Genomic DNA, 22,010 nt, shown 5'->3' on the forward strand with positions numbered 1-22,010 from the left:
TCTATGTGCACACAGTACACCAACCTAGCAGCAGCAATAACAGCAGCAACAACATAGTGTCACATACAGCAGCCTAACCTGAGACTGCTGCGCACACAAACAACACATGCACTACAGAGTTCTAGTGTAACAATTACAAATCAAACATAATGTAAATCAAGCAGCAGTAATTACCTTTCAAGCAGAAAAGTCACCTATTCCATCTTCTACTCCTCCAGACCATACACTGTAAAAAAAAGACAGCGCTCCAGCCCGGGAAAAGGGCGGGGACTGTGAGCAACAGCTGTCAGACAGTCCATCAAACACAATCCTGGCTCTGATTGGTTCTTTTTGCTCGGTCGCGGTGCATTCTGGCAATCTGCCAAAGGCTGCAGGAGCAGCAGGGGGGATTCAATGAGTCTGTTTTTTTCACACAAACTACTAGTTTCATGTAAAGCTGTTCTTACATAGTGACAGCTTTAGCAAATATGACAAAAAGTCACTTTTATAAGAGTTGCAGACTGCACCAGTATGTACATTTTTTTTGGGCTTCATTTGGTCAAAAATCCATATTAATCACCTATGAGCATATTGTAATTCGAAGCGTTCTGAGAGGACAGAGAACCACTGCTCCTTCTCTTGGCTCTGTATTTAAGCTATAGAAATCCAGGAACATTACGCTCTATTTCAGCTAATCAGAGATCTTTCTACAAACAGAGTGCTCCACGTGTTGTTTTGGGCGTTACTATTGGCTGCTTGACTAAAGTCAATGCGCGTTCACGTTCCATCGATAATAAAAGTGTAATGGTGGACTTTCCAGTAGGAAAATTCCCTAAAGCAGCATAAGCCAAAAATGGAAGACTGACATGGAGAAGCAACAGTCTAAAGGCCCAAACATATTCGGGCAAAGCAGACTCCGCGCTGATCTCCACGTCACATACCAGTGTCAGAGGGAGAGTGATGACAGACAGCATAAATAGCGTGTAAACCTAAGAGAAGAATATCCATGTGAAGAGAACATGCGCAATTCATTTGGAGTCTCGATGTGGAGTGGTGAAGGACTGCTCTGACCTGGTGCTGGGATCACTGCAACCACTGAGAACTTTGTGGCAGCACCTGAGTGATACAAGCTTGCATGTCTCTAAAACAGCAGAAAACTCTCCAATAACAGAGGATAAAGTCCCTAGATTTGTCACTAGTTGCTATTGAGAAAAAAAAAAAAGAGAGAGAAAAAAGTCACCAGGAGCTCCACAGTTGTGTGCGTTCACGAGAATAGAGTAAATTCAAAACAGAGAGGGGAGGGGGAAGCGTGATTGATTCCATATTAGCCTCACAATTCTACACACTACAGCTTTAAACCCCTTGTAAACTGGCATGTTTTGCCTCTTTTCCTTCTGTTACATTGGAAAGAACTCCTTCTCCAATAGAATTAATGATCATTTCAGTTTACCTCACATCATTATTTTACAATTATAGACTAAAAATGAGTTTGCAGAAGCCAAAGCCATCTTTCTATTTTTTCAGATAATCCGGAATATCATGTTAAAACAAGATTATTAAATAAATACAATTTAAAAATCCTGAGATCAGTGACTGCTGGCCAATAGAGGGCACTAGGGCGCCGCCCCACCACTTACCATGTTTGTTTGAGTGGGGCATAAAAATAATAATAAATAATAATGAATTAAAAATACAACAAAACAAATGTATATCTGTATTTAGATAATCAGAATAGATTTTATAAAGATAATAATGATGATGTGTGAAGTTGTTTGGTGGTGACGTGTTTCCTGTTTAGGGCGCACTAATCTTTACTGTCCACTCTCGTTCAAAGTTTTGCATTCACAGTAACGACTCATCAAAACGAGTGAATGGACTGTCTCTGGGCGCAGTTTACCTGCGCCCAGACACTCTCTGCGGCTGTGCAGAGTTGAATGCATCCGGAACATTTACACAACACCCTCCTCCCGCCATGGGAGGGGCTGATGTCACAGCATGGATAAAGGCAGTTAGGACCCTTTTAAAGCACTTTCAGAGAAGGCAAAGAAACATAAACTAGGAAGAAACTACATTTGATGATTTAAAATCTTGAATATGTCCATATTTTGTAACCTAGGTCTTAAATTATGTATGTTAACTCCGGTTTTTATTTAATTACTTGTTTAACTAAAACTGGAAAAAATTGGTAAAATCTGAAAAACTGAAATTAAAAACAAAACAAATTACATTTCAAGAAGTATAATAACCCTGACACACACTCACTCACTCTATTGTATATACCAGAGTTTCTCAAGTTGTGGTACGTGTACCCCTAGGTACCCCTAGGTACACGTACCCGTGTACCCTACCCCTAGTGGATACACCCGTATACGTGTATCCACTAGGGGTACACGTACCACAACTTACTTAAGAGAGAGAGAGAGAGAGAGAGAGAGAGAGAGAGAGAGAGAGAGAGAGAGAGCGAGAGAGAGAGAGAAAGAAAATTAACAAATGGAGGCAATCGAAAATATGGGGTTTTATAATGTTTATTTCTTTAGTTCAAAATGATATTACTACTAAATTTTACCAGCAATTCAGTAAACGACAATAAAAACACCAAATAAAAGAAAAATAAACTGAATAATAAAAAGAACAACCAACAACAAAATCTGCAAAATGACACCAAAAACGCTCACTAAGAGATTAAAATACTTACTATTACCAGCAACACACAAAACGACAACAAAGACACATTGCTACAAATTACACAAACATAACAGAGAAACATTCAAAATGACATAAGAAACAGACTGAGATGGAATATTTGAAATATTACCAACCACACAAAAAAACAAAATACACAAAATGAAACCAGAAACACACACATTGACAAAAAATCCACAAAATATGATAGAAATGATACTGATTAGAACACTAGCTGAAAAAAACAAGGATCATTCTCCTGGTCCCACATCAGGAGGAAGATGACCATAAATTATAAAAACTATAGAAATAAATCTATTCATGAGGCACTAAATACTGTTTCTTTCCACTTATTTACAAAATGAGATTCTTTAAAATGTGTGTTATCACTCATTCATTTCATCATTATGATCTATAATTGTTTTTTCATAATATTCTGAGCAAAATGTGGTAGTTGGACATAAGGGGGTACATGGATTCAGAAATGAGAGAAAGGGGTACTTGAGCCAAAACAGTTAGAGAACCACTGGTATATACTACTACTATATACTATATTTGTTCTTACTTGTTTATGGGTTCAATAACAATAAATGTGGTTAGTTTGAAAGCAGTTCTGTGACTGCAATTGTCTTTATTTATTTGTTCAAAGCTACACAAAACCTGTTTTTAGTGTATATCTATTTTTGAGTTGTAGCCCCCCTGGAGGCACCACAGCCACCACAGCCTGAGATCATCCATCAATTACGTTGTACTTTTATTTTGTGCTGCTTCTCACTTTACTATATCATATACAAAACAGCTTCGTAAATCTTTTAATTGCTCTCCCTTAATGTGTTTAAATTTCTTATTTTTTATATCACAATTTAATTTCACTCTATTTAAATATTTTATTTGTAATGTTTTACTCAGCAGGATATGTGCTGACTTCCTTCCTCACACTCAGTGCAGCTGCATTTAAAAAAGCCAAAGCCTGATGCACAAGTTGTTGTCCTCTAATCTAAACGCCACTACTTTGGAATTTGGAGGATTCATGAGTCGTCCTGAAGGATCTGATAGATTCAGAGTAAAGGTTAAAAAAGACTCAATGAAGAAAACAGCAGATTCGGTTTTGAAGTGATTTTAGAAATAACATGACATCAAAACAATGATGATGCATATTCATTTGATTAAAGCCTGTAGGAATAGGGATGGGAATCAAAAACCAGTTCTTTTCTGAGAAAGTTGCTTCTTGCACTGACTTTTCTTCTGAAATCAACAAACTTCCGCAAGAACACACACCTCGTCGCCAGTTTGTGTCCTCATAACAAGTAATCAGACACAGGAGACGGACTGGTACTGATTGTTGTCTTTAGTTTGCTCTTTCACACTTCCACACACAAGGCTGATGACGTCACATGTAACAACCAGGGGATGGCATCTCTGAAAGTTAATTTATAGGAATGTTAACAAAGGCCAAACTAAAGCTTTACCGTTTAAATACATAACAATAAGTGCAGCTGTACAGTGTTGACAGAATAATTATTTGTTTTATGTCTGAATTAGTTTCAAATCGTTTCAAAAGGAGCACTGTAAATATTCTCAAATGCTTGTAGCCAAAATGTGTCATATCTTGCAATAATAATAACAATAATAATTCATCAATTTTATAAAGTGCTTTTGTATATATTATTATCCAGTGATAACAATCTATACCTGGTGGATTAAAAGAGAGCTGATATACCTGCAGGAAATTAAAGAGACAAAGATAATATAATAAAGAGTTAAAGCAAACAAATCCATTAGTATTATTTCATTCCCTCACCCAATGAGAATTGGTAAGGGATTGAATCAATAAACAGTATAGATGATCGAATCGGAATCGCTAAATTCTTATCAATTCCCATCCCGATGTAGGACAGTGTGAAGGAAATATATTACTAGAATCATAATTATGAGAGAGGAATAGAATATATACTTTTTGGCAAAACTGACAGATGTATCCTTGTATTTAAAGAGAGAAAACTATTCAGTTTACTGATTTTGACTTTGCTTCTTACAAGCTGCTCTCAACATCTCCCTGCACCTCGCCTGTGAGTAACTTTTTAAAATCCTTTTATGCTGTGTTGCCCAGAAGTTTTCACAAACACAATCCGTGGTTTCTATTTTACTTCCAGTTTATTCAAAAAAGGAAGCTGGACAGTTTGCAATCAACCGTTCCGTCATAGCAGAAATGTGCCAGAGTGATGGATTTCAACAGAAATCCACCAGTTTATGTTCCTGCTGTGACAGCCTGCTGAGAAGGAGAGGATACGTCTTGTTGGAGATGATTGCTTCATTGTGTGGAGGTGAATCTTCAGGTTCTGACTATGAATACACAGAGGAATGGTTTAATTGAAACCAAAGCATGGGAAACACTGGATTTGGAGCCCAGGAGTATTTGATTTTAAGCATTCAATAATTGTTCATTCCACTTTGACCTCACAGTCTCACAATCATCACATGGGTCCTGGATGTCCCTTTTGCTTCCACTATGTACACACAGTAGGACTCCTGGCACACAGTGTATTGTGTCATCAGTCATGACATCATACAGTTAGGGTGACCAGATTTTTAAAACACAAAACCGGGACAGTAATCTAATCAAAGAAGACGACAGATTTTCAAAAGAAACTATTTGCATATGCATTTATTTGTAATGAAAAAGGTCACATAAATTACATTCTTTTTTCTTCCTTTTGGAAGAATTGTATCACTGTAATGGCTGAACTAAATTTACAGTGGCCATCAGTAAAAAAAAAAAAAAGCTACATTTTAAGTATAAAATTGTTGAATAATACAAAAAAACGTTTTTTGACATGTTTAAGAGGACGCGAATGGGTAATATTCTAAATGCCATCGACCAATCAGCATCGAGTTGCAAACGCTTGGAGGACTTTTGAGCTTTTTAATTGGTTTATAATGCAAGCACTACTATGGCAACTGTTGTGATTGACAGCTCACAGTCCACAGAGAACACGTGAAATGTGCTTTCAAAGTCTTGTCTGTCAGCGGCAACAGACCAGATGTCCATTTAAACGTGAGGTGAGGGCGGGGCCTCGCATTTTAAAGTAAAACTAAGTAACTTTTTCACCTTAATAAATCCTTCTTATAGTCCCTGTGAGGGTAATACGAGTGTTTATGGGGTAATTGGGGGGTCTTTCATCCTCCTCCGGCCAAAAAACAGCACTTGCCACTTTCCCTGCCTCCAACCCGGTGGCAAGACGTACTGCTTTATGACAGCCCATTACAAACTAATGCTAGATTATGTCAGCTTTGTCAGCACACAAACACATCACACACATTTCCACACTCCCTTCCGTATTACTCCCACATCATTCATCTATGATCTCTTCCTCATCCTGTTCACATGGTCACATGGAACTATATGTGTGAAAGCACCCTTAGTGTCATTGTTGTATTAGGATTTTTCAGTGATCCATTGTTACCATCTTGGGAGAGCGAAGGTGCACATGTAGCTTTGGGGTGGAGCAGGCGATGGGTTGTGTGGAGTTGTGTAGAGACAGCGACATAACCAAAAGGGACCTTTTGGGGGAGCGTTAAGCACAAGTTACCTTGTTCTGCTTTTAGGTCACTGGAGGGGTGTGACTTCCATGCTGATTTGAATACTTTCTAAATATTTTGCTTTACGCTTAGTAACACAATTTGTATTTTGATTTCAATGTAACATTTAGATCTAAATTTAATATTTAGGTTTAAATTCAAAGGGGACACTTTTTTTTGGTTACGCAAGCATATGTGCTCTCATAAAAAATGATTACGTGCATGTGTACTTAGGTTATTTTGAAACTTTTGAGCTAGCACGTAAATACATACATCTCATTAAAGAAATGCCAGTGTTGTTCTTGGCCGATGTTGATCACGTACACGTTGACAGGGTCAAAATTCAGCCCTGAGTTCTCAGAATCAGGCATCATTTCCGTGTTACCTACACTATGTATTCCCGCCTTCGCCTAAAGCATTGAAGATCTCGCATTAAAACTGTTTACGTATTCACGTAGAACTTTTACGTGAGCTCGTAAAACTTGTCTCCCTGTTAAAACAGGAAAAGTTTGCTCATTACCTGATAACTTTTTCTATTTCAAACTTTCTCAAGATCACTGAATCTTTTTCCTGCTGATGAGTTTGTCAAAGATAAACTGACAGAAACGAGAGGCGGACTGCATTCACTGAGCTTTCCTCATTAACACTGCTGGCTTTGTATTAATTAGCCATTGTGACTGACATTGGCGTCTGTGTGATACTCTATTCAACGCTTGTGATCTCCTCCTTCCCAGCTGTTACTTGTCAGTCCTCCAAAGGTTGTCTCCATTTTTTAAATAGAGCCATGTGTGAAGTTATGCCCCGTTAGCTGCAACAGGGTTGAACAGGATGTAATTTACTTTTTTTTTTATCTACTCTTAATTAGGTCTGGGAAAAATGCTTGACTGTAATAAGCCTGGATGTAGGCATGGGTTGGCCACATTGTTAAAAAAAAAAGGTGAAATCAAAGTAACTTTCTTTCTTTGTGCGAGTTTTCTGTCTGCTCTGTATTGCGAGTGTATGCACAGTATGATTTGACGTTTGGCACTTGTACCACCTGTTCCCACTGCGGTGTTTTTGGTCCAGTAATCACCTGATTCACCTTCACTGCCGTAGCTGCAATAAATAAGCTTAAAATGTCTTTTTTGCTAATAGCAAATTAGGTTTAGGCTTCATCCAATAATAAAGTCACTTTTCCTACTTTACCTGGTAGATCCGTTGATGAGATTGTTTGTCAGGCCAAACAAAACTCAGTGCAGCACAACATCCATAATAACCCAATTATAGTTGGTAGAAAATCAGTCATCAAAGACCCTTTCCCAAACTGTTCATCAGTATAAAAGACAAGCACAGCTCCCTGACAGGTTTCAGAGTTCCTAAACAAACACAGCAGGGGGAATGTTGGCCACTATCATGCTGTCCTGGTTTCTCTGACTGTGTTTAGATCAGCAGATGGTCAAAAGTATTGAAATGTCATAAGGCATTTCTAATCTGAATACTGATGGTGGGGATGTTTCTAAGATAGTGTACATGTTGAAAGTGCTTTTGTGAGATGCCAAACTGACATTTATAGTTGTGTAACAATATGGAGCGACAAATTAAAATGATAAAATACCCTGAATAAATCAGAAAAAGAGTATCTGAAAAATATTTTATACTTTCTAGCATGACTTTCACGCAATTAACAATATCCCTGAATCTTCCATAGCTAACTTTTATCTTAACTTTGTGTTAATTCAGCCCTTCTCATTAAACTGGGGGCGTCAAATGATTTATTTATTTTTTAATTGTGATTAATCACACGACTTCCATAACCAATTCATGATTAATCGCGAATTAGTCGCACATTTGTATCTGTTCTGATTGTACATTAAAAGGATTTTTTCAACTTTATAATACTCATAAACATAGGAGTGGACCAATATGCTTACATTATGCAAAAATATTTATTATTGCAAGATCAGCCCAACAGGAATCATCAAATGGGCACATTAACATTAATTCAAAATTGACAAAGTAGTGTCCAACTCAACATTTGGAAAGAATTAGTAAACATCCAGTTTTCAGAGCTTAAAATAAATAATTGATCCTTCCGCATCACAGCAGCGACATTTTCAATTTGTCATCTAAACGTTCCACCTCATAGCAAATAGCACACAATATGATTGTCCTTAACCACCTCATATGGGTAGAAATAAAACATAACACAAAACACAAAATCATCCCTCACTACAAAGTAGGCTCAACATAAGGTGTTACAAAAAAAATTAAAACAAAGAAATTGTGCCATTAACAGCTCTCATATTGTATACAGCAAGATCTGTGTAATCCTGCCTTATCCTTTCACATCCTATTTTTGACAAAATGAACAAAACCAAAGAGCTACTATATTTGTGGGTTGTCCACATTACTTTCGTTTCTTAGCACTGTGCCAGTTGCTCAAACACACTAGCATGTTTACATTTTCAGACAACATGGTGGTCCTTATCGGTGGTCGGCCTCCACCATTTGGTGCATTACCGCCTTCTACTGACATGGAGTGTGGGGAACAGCTCCATGTTAATCGCGCATTTTAAAAAATAGTGGCGTTAAAGAGAATTTGCGTTCAAGTGTTAATAAAATGTCAATTTTGACAACCCTACATTAAACCAATCAATTTTACCCAATCAACTGTCAACCATCAAACTGTAAATTTGGGAATTGAAAAATATGAATAAAAGTGAATTGGTATCAACTGTACTTGGTGTTTCTAATGCATATTTATCTACTGTTCTCTGATATCATAAATGACAGAATGCAGTTTTTTTTTATTTTTATGAATGCTTCCCTTTATTCAAATTTCTGTCTAAGGAAGGAGGCAGTTCTGGGATAGCTGGTTTATTTTAATCAACTCATTTGCACAAAAGAAAGAGCAGGAGCAAAAAAGAGGACCATCTGCCTGGACTGAATTAAGACTAAGCTTTTGAGTCTAGGAGTTTTCCAAGTCGAACGCAAAACACCTCAATATGTATCACTTGTCTTTTGGGCCACAATAAACTCTACTGACTCTCAGTAAACAAAAGCATCAGAAAAGCCTCAGGATGTTATGCAGACTGATGCAAAGACATGTTTCATCAGCACAATCTGTCCTTTTCGTGTGTTTAAGTAATTTAGCTGTAAATGAACCACTTGTGGCTGTGGCTAAGGCTTTTGCTGATCCTATGTAATTCTGGGCTATGGATGGCGGAAAGGACACCACATTGAGCTTAATGAACAAAATGAGACGTCTCAGTAGGATAAAACCACAGCACTGTGTTAGAGTTTAACACTGGCCTTTCAGCTGCTAATTGGCTGAGCTTGTGATCTCTCCCAGAAGGTCTTGTCATCGGAGCCTTCCTTGCTTACAGCTCTCTCCTTGTGACAGCTCAAAGCCAACAACTGATCCTGATCAGCAGAACTGCAGTACTGTACGAGAGAACACATTCTCTGTCTGGTGTCTTTATTACTGTGTCTCATCAGCGATCCCAATCGAAGACACACTCAGAAATACCTCATCCTCTACTGGAAAGAAACCCTTGACATGTGAAAGTATATAGTGTGAGGAAACACTCAGAGATGAACTTTCCTCCTGCTCTTCTCCGTGTAATTACTCGGTAAAAGTGAAGGCTTGAACTATACTGGTGTGACCTTTATACCAGCCACCTCATCTCTGTAAGACCCCAAGAAAAACACACTCATCCCACCCACCACTCAAACCTAATCTTAGCTTATGTTGGCTTCACTAAAAAAAATGAAAAATGAAAAAAAAAATCAGGAGCTGACAAGAGGTGTCAACTAATCCTCCCACAGTCAGGTTGCAGAGAGAAGTCGGTGATAAGACTGGGGAACTGATAAGGTTGGGGAGAACTGCTGCTGAACCACTAACTTGAGACCTGCTACAACTAATAGTGTACCATCTCTATAGTACAGTAACATTAACTTTAGAATCATGTAAACTGCACATTGTGACTACAGATAATGTTTTATGCCATAATAACAAATTTGTTATGAAACATAAAAATATGGGTATTGAGGCAGAATATTTGACATGTTGGGATTTTACACTAGGTTTTACCAAACTGCAGCTATGGGAGCTGAGATATATGTCAATCAGTGACATGCCGTGACCACTAGGGCTGGGTAGGCACGTTGCAAATCGAGACCACCAATGACAATTTCATATGTTTCTGCTGTCAAGTGTTAATTCAATTCAAATCATCTAAATGCGTTTATCAAAATATAAAATTTATAATAAGAAAGAAAAAACCCAACAAGATCCACAGGAACAAGCATTTAGCCATCTAACAAAATCAAAATCGTAAAACACCATTAAAGAAACATAAAAAATTATTTAATATAGCCTCCATACTCTCCCAACAAGATATATCTCATGGCACGGCAGCACATCCGTTGTTTGTGTTGGAAACACAGACACACGGAGAAAATGACAACTACAACAACTCGGAACAGCCTCAGTGAGGCGCATCCGCCGAGTCAATCCTTCCTTTTGTACCATTCATTGTAGAAAGTATGAAACATTTTCTGACCTTACCTTTGCTGAAGCTCTGGTAACTCAGGTGTTGGTCTCCCATCTTTTAAAAGCTGTCGTTTTTCCTCAAAAAAAAGTTTCTCTATCATCTCTAGCGCTGTCATCCTGCCTGTAGTGTTATCCCGCCCACTCACTAGAGCAAGAGAGAACATAGCAGCAGCGGTCACATGGGATCAATTGGTTGTCAACTTGGGGAACTGACTGCGCATGCACAAACACGTAAAAACACGCTATGGGAACAGAGGCAGAGCAGCCGTGTGCTTTTGGGAAGGGGCGTGGCCTCCTACTGCCTCACAGCGTGGTGAGACTGTGCAGCCATACCAGGAAATAGTGCTGTTTAGTAATTTGGGCTATGAAACGCACAAAATGCAGACACTTTCAAACGTATAGGTACTGTAGGCTATTGGAAATGGTAAAATGCATAATTTATAATTATATTATAATTAAAACAAATAATCAAAATATCAATTCACCCTTGGGTAGGCACTGCCTACCTTGCCTACCCTGACGGCATGTCACTGATGTCAATGCACCATTAAGAAAGACAAACATGTATTGTGTCATCTAGTTACGTCAGCCATGCTCCAACAGCATTGTGCAGCGTGTGAAAGGGAAGCCTATGACTTAGAACAGGGATGGAGAACTCCAGTCCTCGAGGGCCTGATTCCTGAGACTTTTAGATGTGTCCCTGTTTACCATTGCTAGCAGTGTGACATCAATTGACATCAATTGATTTAACAGATTACTTTTTTCCTTTATATAAAGCAAATGTTGGCATTGTTGTCAAGTGTTTGACAGTCTGGCTCAGTTCTTCCAGCCATAGGGGCTATACTTAAGCCACGCTGTTTATATTTGTCTCTCCTGTCATAACACTGCTTGTTTGCCAAGTGTGAATCTGCAGAGCCACTCAGTCGAGCTTCCAGCAGAAGGTCTCCATGCCATCCAGAGTCAACAGGGTGCTTGGCAGTGACGTGCAAGGTAGGCAAGGTAGGCAGTGCCTACCTTGCTCACCCTGTGTGAATTGATATTTTGATTATTTGTTTTAATTATAATATAATTATATATTATTTATTTTATTTATTTATCCAATAGCCTACAGTACCTATAAGTTTGAAAGTGTCAGCATTTTGTGCTTTTCATAGCCGAAATGACTGAACACTGCTATTTTCTGTGAGTCCAACACAAACAACGGATGCGCTGCCGTGTCATGAGATATATATTGTTGGGAGAGTATGGAGGCTGCTATTGAATAATTGTTTAAGTTTCTTTAATGGTGTTTTACAATGTTGATTTTGTTAAATTAACACTTGCCAGTAGAAACATATGGAACTGTCATTGGTGTTGACATTGGTGGTCTGAATTTGCAACGCCCTGCCTACCCATCCCTAGTGCTCACGGCACGTCACTGGTGCTTGGTAAGTCTAAAGCCAGGAGGAAGACGCTAAAAGTGACTGCAGTTGTTGTGCTGTCGTCCACCACAATCTTGCCACTTCAGTGAGTAAGTTGTTTTACATCTCTGCTTGATGTCAGTCCCATTTTACACTGATAAGATTTAATTTCCGTTTTGGGTTTTCTAAAATATGAAGAAAACAAGCTGCTCGTTTGTGGCACAATGTCTTTTTGTTATTCAAGTTGCTTCTTATCTTATCCTGATGTGATGTTGCTGGCCAGCCTGAACAGCTGTGCTAGCCCCTGCCTATACGTACACCTGTACATGGAAAATATGGAAAAAAGACTTTGACGGAGATTTGGTAGGAAAGGATCCCAAAGAGTTGCTTCAGAGCTTGTGCTCACTTTGCACGAAGGAAGAAACCAGTAAGAGAGAGTATTTAAGTGATGCAGAGGAGGTAAAGTCCACGAGGGACGTGAGACGCTAAGGCAGATACAATACAACGTTGAGAAGGAGGTAAGATGGTGCAGATATTTCTTTCCAGAGGACTGGTTGTTTAGTACTCTTGGTTGCCTAGCAACAATTTATGTCAAACACAACCTGAATAGGGGTAGATATCAGTTTTGGTAAATCTTGCAATTAAACTTCAATATGCATACTCTTGAACAAATTTTTCAGATTTTGGTCGTTAAAATGTTTTTTCATTCCAAAACAAGTTTTTTTTTTGTTTTTGTTTTTGTTTTTTTTCCAGAGGCAGAAAACCAACCTTATATTGACAAATTTTGTTTTTACAATAACATTTTTCTGGAAACATAAAATGTGATGGGAGATTAATTGATAAAATTGTTAAGAGGTACTCATCACTTAAATAGTTTTTTTTTTTCTTTTAAAGATGAACAAAAAATTAGATTAATAGCAAATAAACACATTTGCTTTGTGCGCACATTTATTTATTTAAAGTAAATTTTAGATTAAGCCTTTCATTTGGTCCCCAATTTTTTTTTGTACATGCATTTCATTCCACCTTTAAGGCTAAACTCAAAACCTACTCATTTGCTAAAGCATATACCATATAATAGTGTTAACCTAACCACTAGGAAAAAAGCTCTAAACCTAAAAATAGAAACTAAAAACTAAAATTATATAGTAGAACACCAACATTATATTCAAACACAATCCACCATCTAAACATATAGCATAATCACACCATACCCTAACCGCTAGAGCAGACATGGGCTCGTCTGTAAACGGTCGCATTTACTGGTTCAATAAACAGGAAGAGATTCAAATTCTGATATAGCTGGTTATGATTTACAGTCCGCATAAACAGGACTGAGTCATAACATAACCTAAACGCTAGAGCGCACATGGGTTCGTCTTTGAACAGTCGCATTTACAGACCTCGGAATCGCTGTTAGCTTACCAATAAACGGGAAGAGATTTGTCACCTTTACAATAAGTAAAGTACTGTATCATGTTTTTCTGCAGTCAGTCCCTTCTCTTTCTTCTCTGTTTCAGGTGTTGTGAAGCTGATGATGGCAGTTCCTGATCTGTGGTTCACAGCTCAACCAGTCTGGGACACTCTGATGTTCTCTCTCTCTTTCATGTTCTGTTGGTCCTTCTGTCCACTAACCCCAACCAGTTGACGCAGATGGCTGCCACTTCTGAACCTGGTTCTGATGGAGATTTCTTCCTGTTAAAAGGGAGTTGTTTTTCCCATTGTTGCTAAATGCTTGTTCATGTGGATCTTGTTGGTTTTTTCTTTCTTATTATGAATTTTATATTTTGATAAGCGCATTGAGATTACTGTTTTAATTTGCGCTATACAAATAAAGTTGAATTGAATTGATTTTTCCTGCAGGAACACTTTGCAGAAGACAGATTTAATAAAGAAGTCAAAATTTGTTGATAATCTAAAATCTTTAAAACATTTCTTTTCACCCTGCATCTTTTTCTTTACCCCTCCTACCAAAGATCTCAATAGTTTAACTCCTGTGAATGGAAAGATTTGCCCCTGCACCATCATGAAATCTGACATCTCATTGTAACCCACAGTGCGTATGGCAATAACCTGTCACAGAGCGTAGAACGATATTAGGTCATTACTCTATAACTGTGAATGTTCACACTTGCCTTGTTAAGAGTCAGCTTTAAAGTGGAAGGCATTCTCACTTTGCAGACAGCTCTCGTGTACTTGCATCTGTACTCCTGCGGGTCCCACTGGGACTTATTAGTGGGAACGGTAAGGCTTCTTCCACCCTCAGCACACGCTTCCCTCCCCCCACAACAACCAGCGGAAGGTTCACAATTACCAGGCTCACGTCACTGGACTTCAGACAGTCTCATTGCAGTGGCGATGCAGCATTGAAAGGAAAGGTCACTTGCATGTTTGAAATTCTGTATTTAGTGCTTCCAATTATAAAGTGGGCAGTATGTTCCACATTTATGAATGCCATGCTCTCGGTATGTGAGGCCATAAAAAAGGTCCTCACCCTGTCAGTGAACTGTCAAACTGATGGTGAAATCTATTGTCTAGTTTGACAAAAGTGATGAATTGTGTAACTAAAGAGCATGATGGGAGGGTTGAAGTACTTAATACAGTAAAGGTATTACAAAAAGAAAAAAATTAACAAATGATGAAAAAAGTTAATACAAATAAAAATAGATTACTTGATAGGTTAATTGGACATCTATGTGTACATATCACATCAGGAGATGAGTAATATAATAACAGATGATTTCTAGGTAGTCTTTGTTCCTTTTCTGGTCGGCTATTGTATAATAAAGCTTTCTATTGTAATTACAGTATATATGGCAATGGTTGGAAAGGGAAAGGCTGCATCACAAGACTTGCTGCATCCGAAAAGTCCCTCCTATCTCCTTTACTATCCACTGTTCCTTCACCCCCGCCAGGTTAGATTTACATTCAAACCTTGTGATTTTTTAGATTATATCAGGGGAAAGTGTTATAAATGCACTTTCAGTTTTCGGAAACTTGTAGTTTTTTCACTACAACAGATGTTACTAACCTTCGTGGCTGTAAGATTATTATGTTACCTAGTGCGCCTGATTGTCAAAACAAATGTGATGGCCTTATCTTAACTCCTCTCCTAACACCTTTCCTTAAACCTGTGATGTCATTCACGGGGTTATGGAAAAGTGGATAGGAAAAGAGATAGGAGGGACTATTTGGACAAAGCCTCTATGTCCACATTTTCTTCACAGCTGGAGTTCCTTAGTCCTCTGATTGACTTCATCACAAGTCGTTTTACATTTTCCACCAAGTGATTTTCACCAGCATGGGTACGCATATGTTTTATTAACAGTTTTAAAAAAAACCTTTTTAAACAAAACAAGTCACTGACAATGATACCCACCCTCTGTTTTTTAGATTAAGCATGGCAATACATTAATTATACAATACATTTAGCTTGAACAGCTATGCTAGCCAATGCAGGTGCCATTCTGCAACAAAGCTAGCTCCTGCTGCCTCACGGCTATCTCGTGGTCCTAGAACTGGTCGAAGCTTTCCCTCCCCGTAAACCTGAGGTACCACTTCGTACATTGACTGTACAGTATTTATTAACCATTTACAAAGTATTTACCAACTTTACAATAACCATCCAGATAATGATTGTAGGTTTATAAACCAATTATTTACCATTAGTAAAGCATTAATTATCTATCTAATACATGTTTATAGATGTTTTATAAAGCATTAGTAAGGGATTATAATCTTCAGTTCCAACTTTATAATAACCATCCAAATAATGGTAATAGATGCTTCATAAAACATTTATAAACCATTACAAATATCTGGTCCACGTGTCTCTGTAATGTTTATAGATGTTTTATAAACCATAACCAAGGATTACAAATCCTTTGTTAATGATTAACAAACACTTTATAAAGTGCATACAATTTTATAATGTGTGCAGCAATAAACTGTTAATAAAACAGCAATTATAGCATTATAAATCATTAAAAAACATTAACTATCATTTAATTGTTTGTTAACAGTAAATAACTATGTTTTTACTATTATTTACCCTTTATGGATGATGGTTATTATAAAGTGTTACCAAGTAATGTTCCTGCTTCCACAACTTTCAAGGTCTCTGCCCCTGCTTTCAGTTTTAACTGTGTAGTGATTAAAAAAACTGTTTTTCAAAATATTAATTGTGTTTGCTATCTGCATTAGGCTTTTTGGCGGCAGGAAAGCAAATCTCATTGTGACTTCCTTGCTGTGTAGGGACATTTCCTTTAGCACAGGGGCAGACTTCAACGCAGAATAAACTGATCAATGACCTATAGAAATTTATCTAAATTGTTACTGTAAATCACATTAACATGTGATTTACAGTAACAATTGAAGGTTGGAGACATATCTATTATTGTGGTCCTAGAATCTTTAAAATCCTTTTAAAGTTTCTTGAGCTTCCCTCAGACCTGTTACTGGCGAATATCCAGAGTCGCGAACATAACCGTTCTCATTCCAAATAGCTGAATCCAGGTCATGTCAAATCTCCTCCTTGCAAAAAATAGTCGGCAGTGCCTGAACCTCCCTATCCGGCCACCGATTAACTTTGCTGGAAGAAGCATCCATCTTCATGCAGGATGATGGAAAGAATGAAATGGCACTCATCAGCCAGTATAGAACCTGGCCGTGTCTGGTTTAAGGACAATAGATTATTGTAATTCAATTTTTGATTATGCATTTTAAGTTGCCAACTGGCCGGAGGCTACAGCTGGAATTTAGCCTCAAAGGCTAAAGCTGCTTCTTTTATTGTAAAAAGGGACTGTCAACAAAATAATAAACTAATAAGCTAAACTAATAATACACTTGTTTTGTTAAACCTGCGACCCTAACCAAGACCACTTTAGAAGGCGCCTTCCATAAACTAGCGGGGCTAAATGTATTGTTGTGGTTCCAGCAGTCGAAACCAAAACAGTTCCGGGGAAAGTTTTCATTTCCTTTTTGCCCTTATTGGAAATCAATCTGATTTGCTGCTTTTACCTGCCTGAATTGTATCAGTTAATTTATTACTCTTGCCTACTTTACTGTTCTTATTGATTTTAAGCTGTTGTCTGTTGCACTTTTTGATCATGTAAAGCACACTGATTTGCCTTGTGTATGAAATACGCTATATAAATAAATCTGCCTTGCCTTGCCTTGCCTAATGTAAGTACTAAGAAAAACATTCTATAACTTTAACTCTGTATCATTTTACTGGTGTAATATCTGGCCTTGTTCAGTATCTTAAATATTTTTCTTTCTTTGAAACTGTCCTTTTTGTTTTTGTAGTAAAATAGCTGTTACTTTATGGAATGCAGATACTGAAACAATAACAGGAACCAGAGTTTGCTGTAAGCATTCATTTCTGTCATGATAATAGGTTTTAAATGGGATAGTCACATGTGTGCATTCTGGTTAATCGGACATCAAACACTGCATGTACGTGAGAGATTAGACTTCTGAGGATATGTGAGAAATGAGGGGACTACAAGCTGGCTCTTTATCAGATACTTTGTTCTCAACCTGTATTACTGGACAAGAAAAGCCTGTAATTCAATTTACTCACTTCAATTTAGAAAAGGATTAAAACAAACTCCTGAGTGATGTTGCAGGATTATGTCAGCACACTTTCTGCTGGTTTTCAGCTCCCAACAGGCAAAGCTGAGGGTGCTGGAAATTTGGAAATGGTGGAAACACTCGAACAATGCCTGAGCTGTTTCCATGCCAATGTGAATATAACGGCAGCATGCTTTATTATTTAAAGTAAATCGACTCATTAATGCTCTCCATGTTTTAATGTCACATGTCATTTATTATGCAAATTTTAACCTTAATCTTCTGCATAATTAGCCCATTCAGCCTCGTCTTGTATGCCAAATTGTGACAGTATGACTCAAGTCCATGAAGTTGGCGTCTGTTTTAGTGTCACACGCACGCGCGCACACACACACACACACACACACACACACACACACACACACACACACACACACAGACATAGGTAGATAAACACACCTTTCGTTGTGATCTCCATCTAACAGTGTCTAAACTTTCCCCATTTTATATGTCCACAGGGTCCCATATCTCACTGTAGGACGGGAGGTAAAAAAGGCAGCAGCATACTGCCTTCGCCAGGCTGCTGGAATTTTTAAGTTTATTAAGTATATCCAACAAGGGCCAGCCCCCTCAGGGAACATTTGCAATCCAAAGCTCTGTTTGCTACTGCTTCTGCCAGCATCAAGCTGTCACAAACACTCCACTTAATTTGCAAAGCAGAGCACAGAAGGGAGGGGGGAAAAGAAAATAGGAAACAAGTGTCATTTTCTTCCATTTATGAGTACACCATTTGCATTTAAATCAATCTGATGAAAGCTGTCAGGTTTTTGCTCATGGGGAAAGGTGATGCACTGGCTTGTTAGGCATGCCAGGCTATGTAGTTTGTTGTTGTGCTGGAGAAAGAGCTCCACATCATAAGCTATTTTTACTTTGAGATTGCATGTGTTATCATATACACTTCAGTGCTCGGCCAAGTCCAACATGTGTTACCAGTACCCAGTCAAAAAAGCCTTATCTTAGAAGTCATTGTGTTTGATTCCATGTAAGAAGCATTATTGATTGATTGTTTTAGTGCTAATTCATGGACAACCGAGCAGATATCAGCTGTGAGTGAATGAGTGAATTTTTAGCATGTACTTCCACAGCCAGTGGCGTTTTTGTCATCCAGCACACTCACTAGCTGAGTGCCTCTGTGCTCAAAAAACTGACGGACCATCCTGTCTTCACACAGCCACACCAGATATGCAATTTATCAGCTGGAAAACATACGGGAGGGCTAAAGGTGGAAAACCTGCCATCTAGTCTTGCTATGCCAGACACTGCTCTGTATGCTCTACCTGGGCTCATTTCACCCTCCAGCGGACAGGAGAGTCTATATGGAGCTCTGGGTAAAAGACCTGAGGCACTCCCACCCGGCCTCACTCCAACACCCCTACACATCTCATCTCGCCAGAGGGGGTGCAAACAAGACAGGGAGTTATGATGCCCCTATAATGTGTGTGTGTGTGTGTGTGTGTGTGTGTGTGCATTATTCAAACATTATTATATTCTTCTGTTGGATAGGATATGCTACAAATTAAAATTACGCTAGGAATTGAGGAAGAAACTTTCACTGATAAACCATTAAATCAGCCTTCTAGTGGATGGTATTAGTCTGGTAAGCTGCTTGGATGATCAAAAACTGTTTAAACAACCCCTTGGAACGCTCTTAAAACACAAAATATAAATTATGCTATAAGGCTCAAGGTTACCGGCTCTAACACAAGGACAATCCCTATTTGAGTACAGTCGTTGCCTGAAAGAATGTTATTCTCCCAGGATTTATTTCATCACCCTGTCATCATGTCCTTTTATCGTTTCTTGACGTATTTATGTCGGGATAACCTTTTTCCCTGAGTGTGAGTCGGTCTGAAGGAGACTGATAAGTCTGTTAATACACACATTAACCAAGATATGGTTTCTCCCTGTCAATTTAGTACTGCAGAGCTTTAGGCTAACAGTAACTTTTATAACTTTAGTTTAATAATTAAGTTAAACTTTTTGAGACTGCTCTGCATGTGTATTCATTTATTTATCTTCCCACATGATCTGCTTCATACACTAAAATTGTTTAACTTTCATTGCTGGAATAAAAAGTCTCAACTGAGCAAATGTCAAATGACTGCTTTTCTTTTTTTCAAAGCCTATTTTATGCAATGAAAAACCATCCTTTATTTGACTGCATTTTTGTAGCCATTTGCAGGAGACATGGACACACAAACTGTACTCACATTTGTGGAGTGATAACATTTAACCACTTCAGAGGGCTTTAAACTACTGGCCTTTGGCTCTCGTTAATATGAAATAACCAAATGATTCCTCACAGCCTGTCAGCTATGATTAAAGCATTGCCACCTTGAGAGAAAGAGACACTGGATAAAACTTAATAAACAGCTTTTAATTGCTCCAACACTAATTTGAATTCCACTGGTTTTAATACTGTTTGAATATTCATACATCTCAGTACATGATTGTTGTACGCCAATAAGCCATAATATAAGGATCACTGGGAGGTGAAGTGAAAAACATGGATCATTCTGCCAGTTATTGTGTGGAATATATTTTGCAGAAAAAGTAGAAAAAACCTCAATGTTAAGGGGATATGATTTAGAAGCTGAATATACAATAAAAAACAAAACAAAACAAAAAAAAACACTTTAAACTAAGGGTGTAACAATATATGTATTTGTATACACCTTTTCACGTGACATCAGCACTTGACATTTTAAGAGTGGTAATCATTTGCCTGACAACCACTATTTACCGCTGATTTTGCAGTCTGGCTGATTTTTATCGTATAATGCCAAAATCCTGCGTAGTATTTGACTGTCATAACCACGCCTGGCTGAAGGAAAAGAAAACCTTTTACAGAATACCGACAGAAAAAAGCCAGAAACGGAAATTATGGATCCAAGCACTGAGGCGAACAAACGAATCAAAGTGGTCGTTTGTTTGCAGTAGACATTACGTTAATGGTAGGTTGTGTATTTTGGGGATCTAATTTCTTCCTGACTGATTTTATGACATTGATTATGAATTAACCTACATTTATATTGTAATTTATTCAGTAATGACTGAAATGTTTATGGCGAGTATGTCTAACTTGAAGACAAGCAACATGAAATGTTTTGACTTGTATATGATCTGTAAGTATATTAAATAAACAAATGTGCTTCATATACCCATTTATGTTTTAATTTAGGCTGTATTATTATTATTATTATTATTATTATTATTATTATTATTATTATTATATTATTAGCTAGCATAGCCACATTGAGACACAAAAACACATACATAAGCCAACCTTAAAGAAAATATATGCATCCAAGCTTTTGTAAGTTCTCATCTACTCCATTGTGTAGACCCCAGAGGGGTATTCCATAAAGGCAGGTTAACAAACTCTGAGTCTATCCATAAACTCTGGGTCAACATACCCCGCGATAGGAAACTCTGGGTATCGGATTCCATTAAAACTGGTATGAAGTGGGTGAATCAACCCTGAGTATGTAAACCTTGGGTTACTTACGTGCATGCGCGCGATAAAAAGCCATCATCAATGGATCAAAGAATACTCAAACTGCCATGACAACCAAACGGAAGATAGTGATTTATTCACCCTGATGGGTGAAATAAGCCGGTGTTTGATGAATATGAGCCTGTTCTAAAGGTGTGTTCAGTCTTCAGTGACTATAGTGGCTTAAATCACCCATAATTAGTCACACTTTTTGGTCGCTTCATCATTGCTTCAGTGACATGACGAGTGGTGAATAATATGAATAAAGTGTGTCTGAGGAGACGTGTCAGCAGCATAGGATGTTTGCATCCTTTATATTATCCACAGGTTTTTATCCAGAGAACTTTACTACAGACGTCAGTAAATGTTTTAATGCAGATCAACCTCTCAGTGACTTTCACTTAATGATCTACATCTACAATGTTATAAAGAAAATTACCGTTATCACAAAAAAAAAAAAAAAAAAAAAAAAAACGTAAAGCAACACAACATTAGTAATGATATGATCACATCTGTGGTGTGTGATGTTACTAATGTGTTTCAGAGAAAAGTGTTAAGGTTTATTAAAGTGTTCAGAAACGGTGTTCAGGTGGGCGGAGCCAGGTAGAAACCCAGGGTTTCTTTAAGAAAACCTGCCAGCAACCAGGTTTAGTTCATGGACAATGTTGCCATGGTAACATACTCAGAGAAGAACATACCTCGCTTT

This window comes from Gouania willdenowi, chromosome 5 (genome assembly GCF_900634775.1).
Source record: "Gouania willdenowi chromosome 5, fGouWil2.1, whole genome shotgun sequence".
Classification (NCBI taxonomy): Eukaryota; Metazoa; Chordata; class Actinopteri; order Blenniiformes; family Gobiesocidae; genus Gouania; species Gouania willdenowi.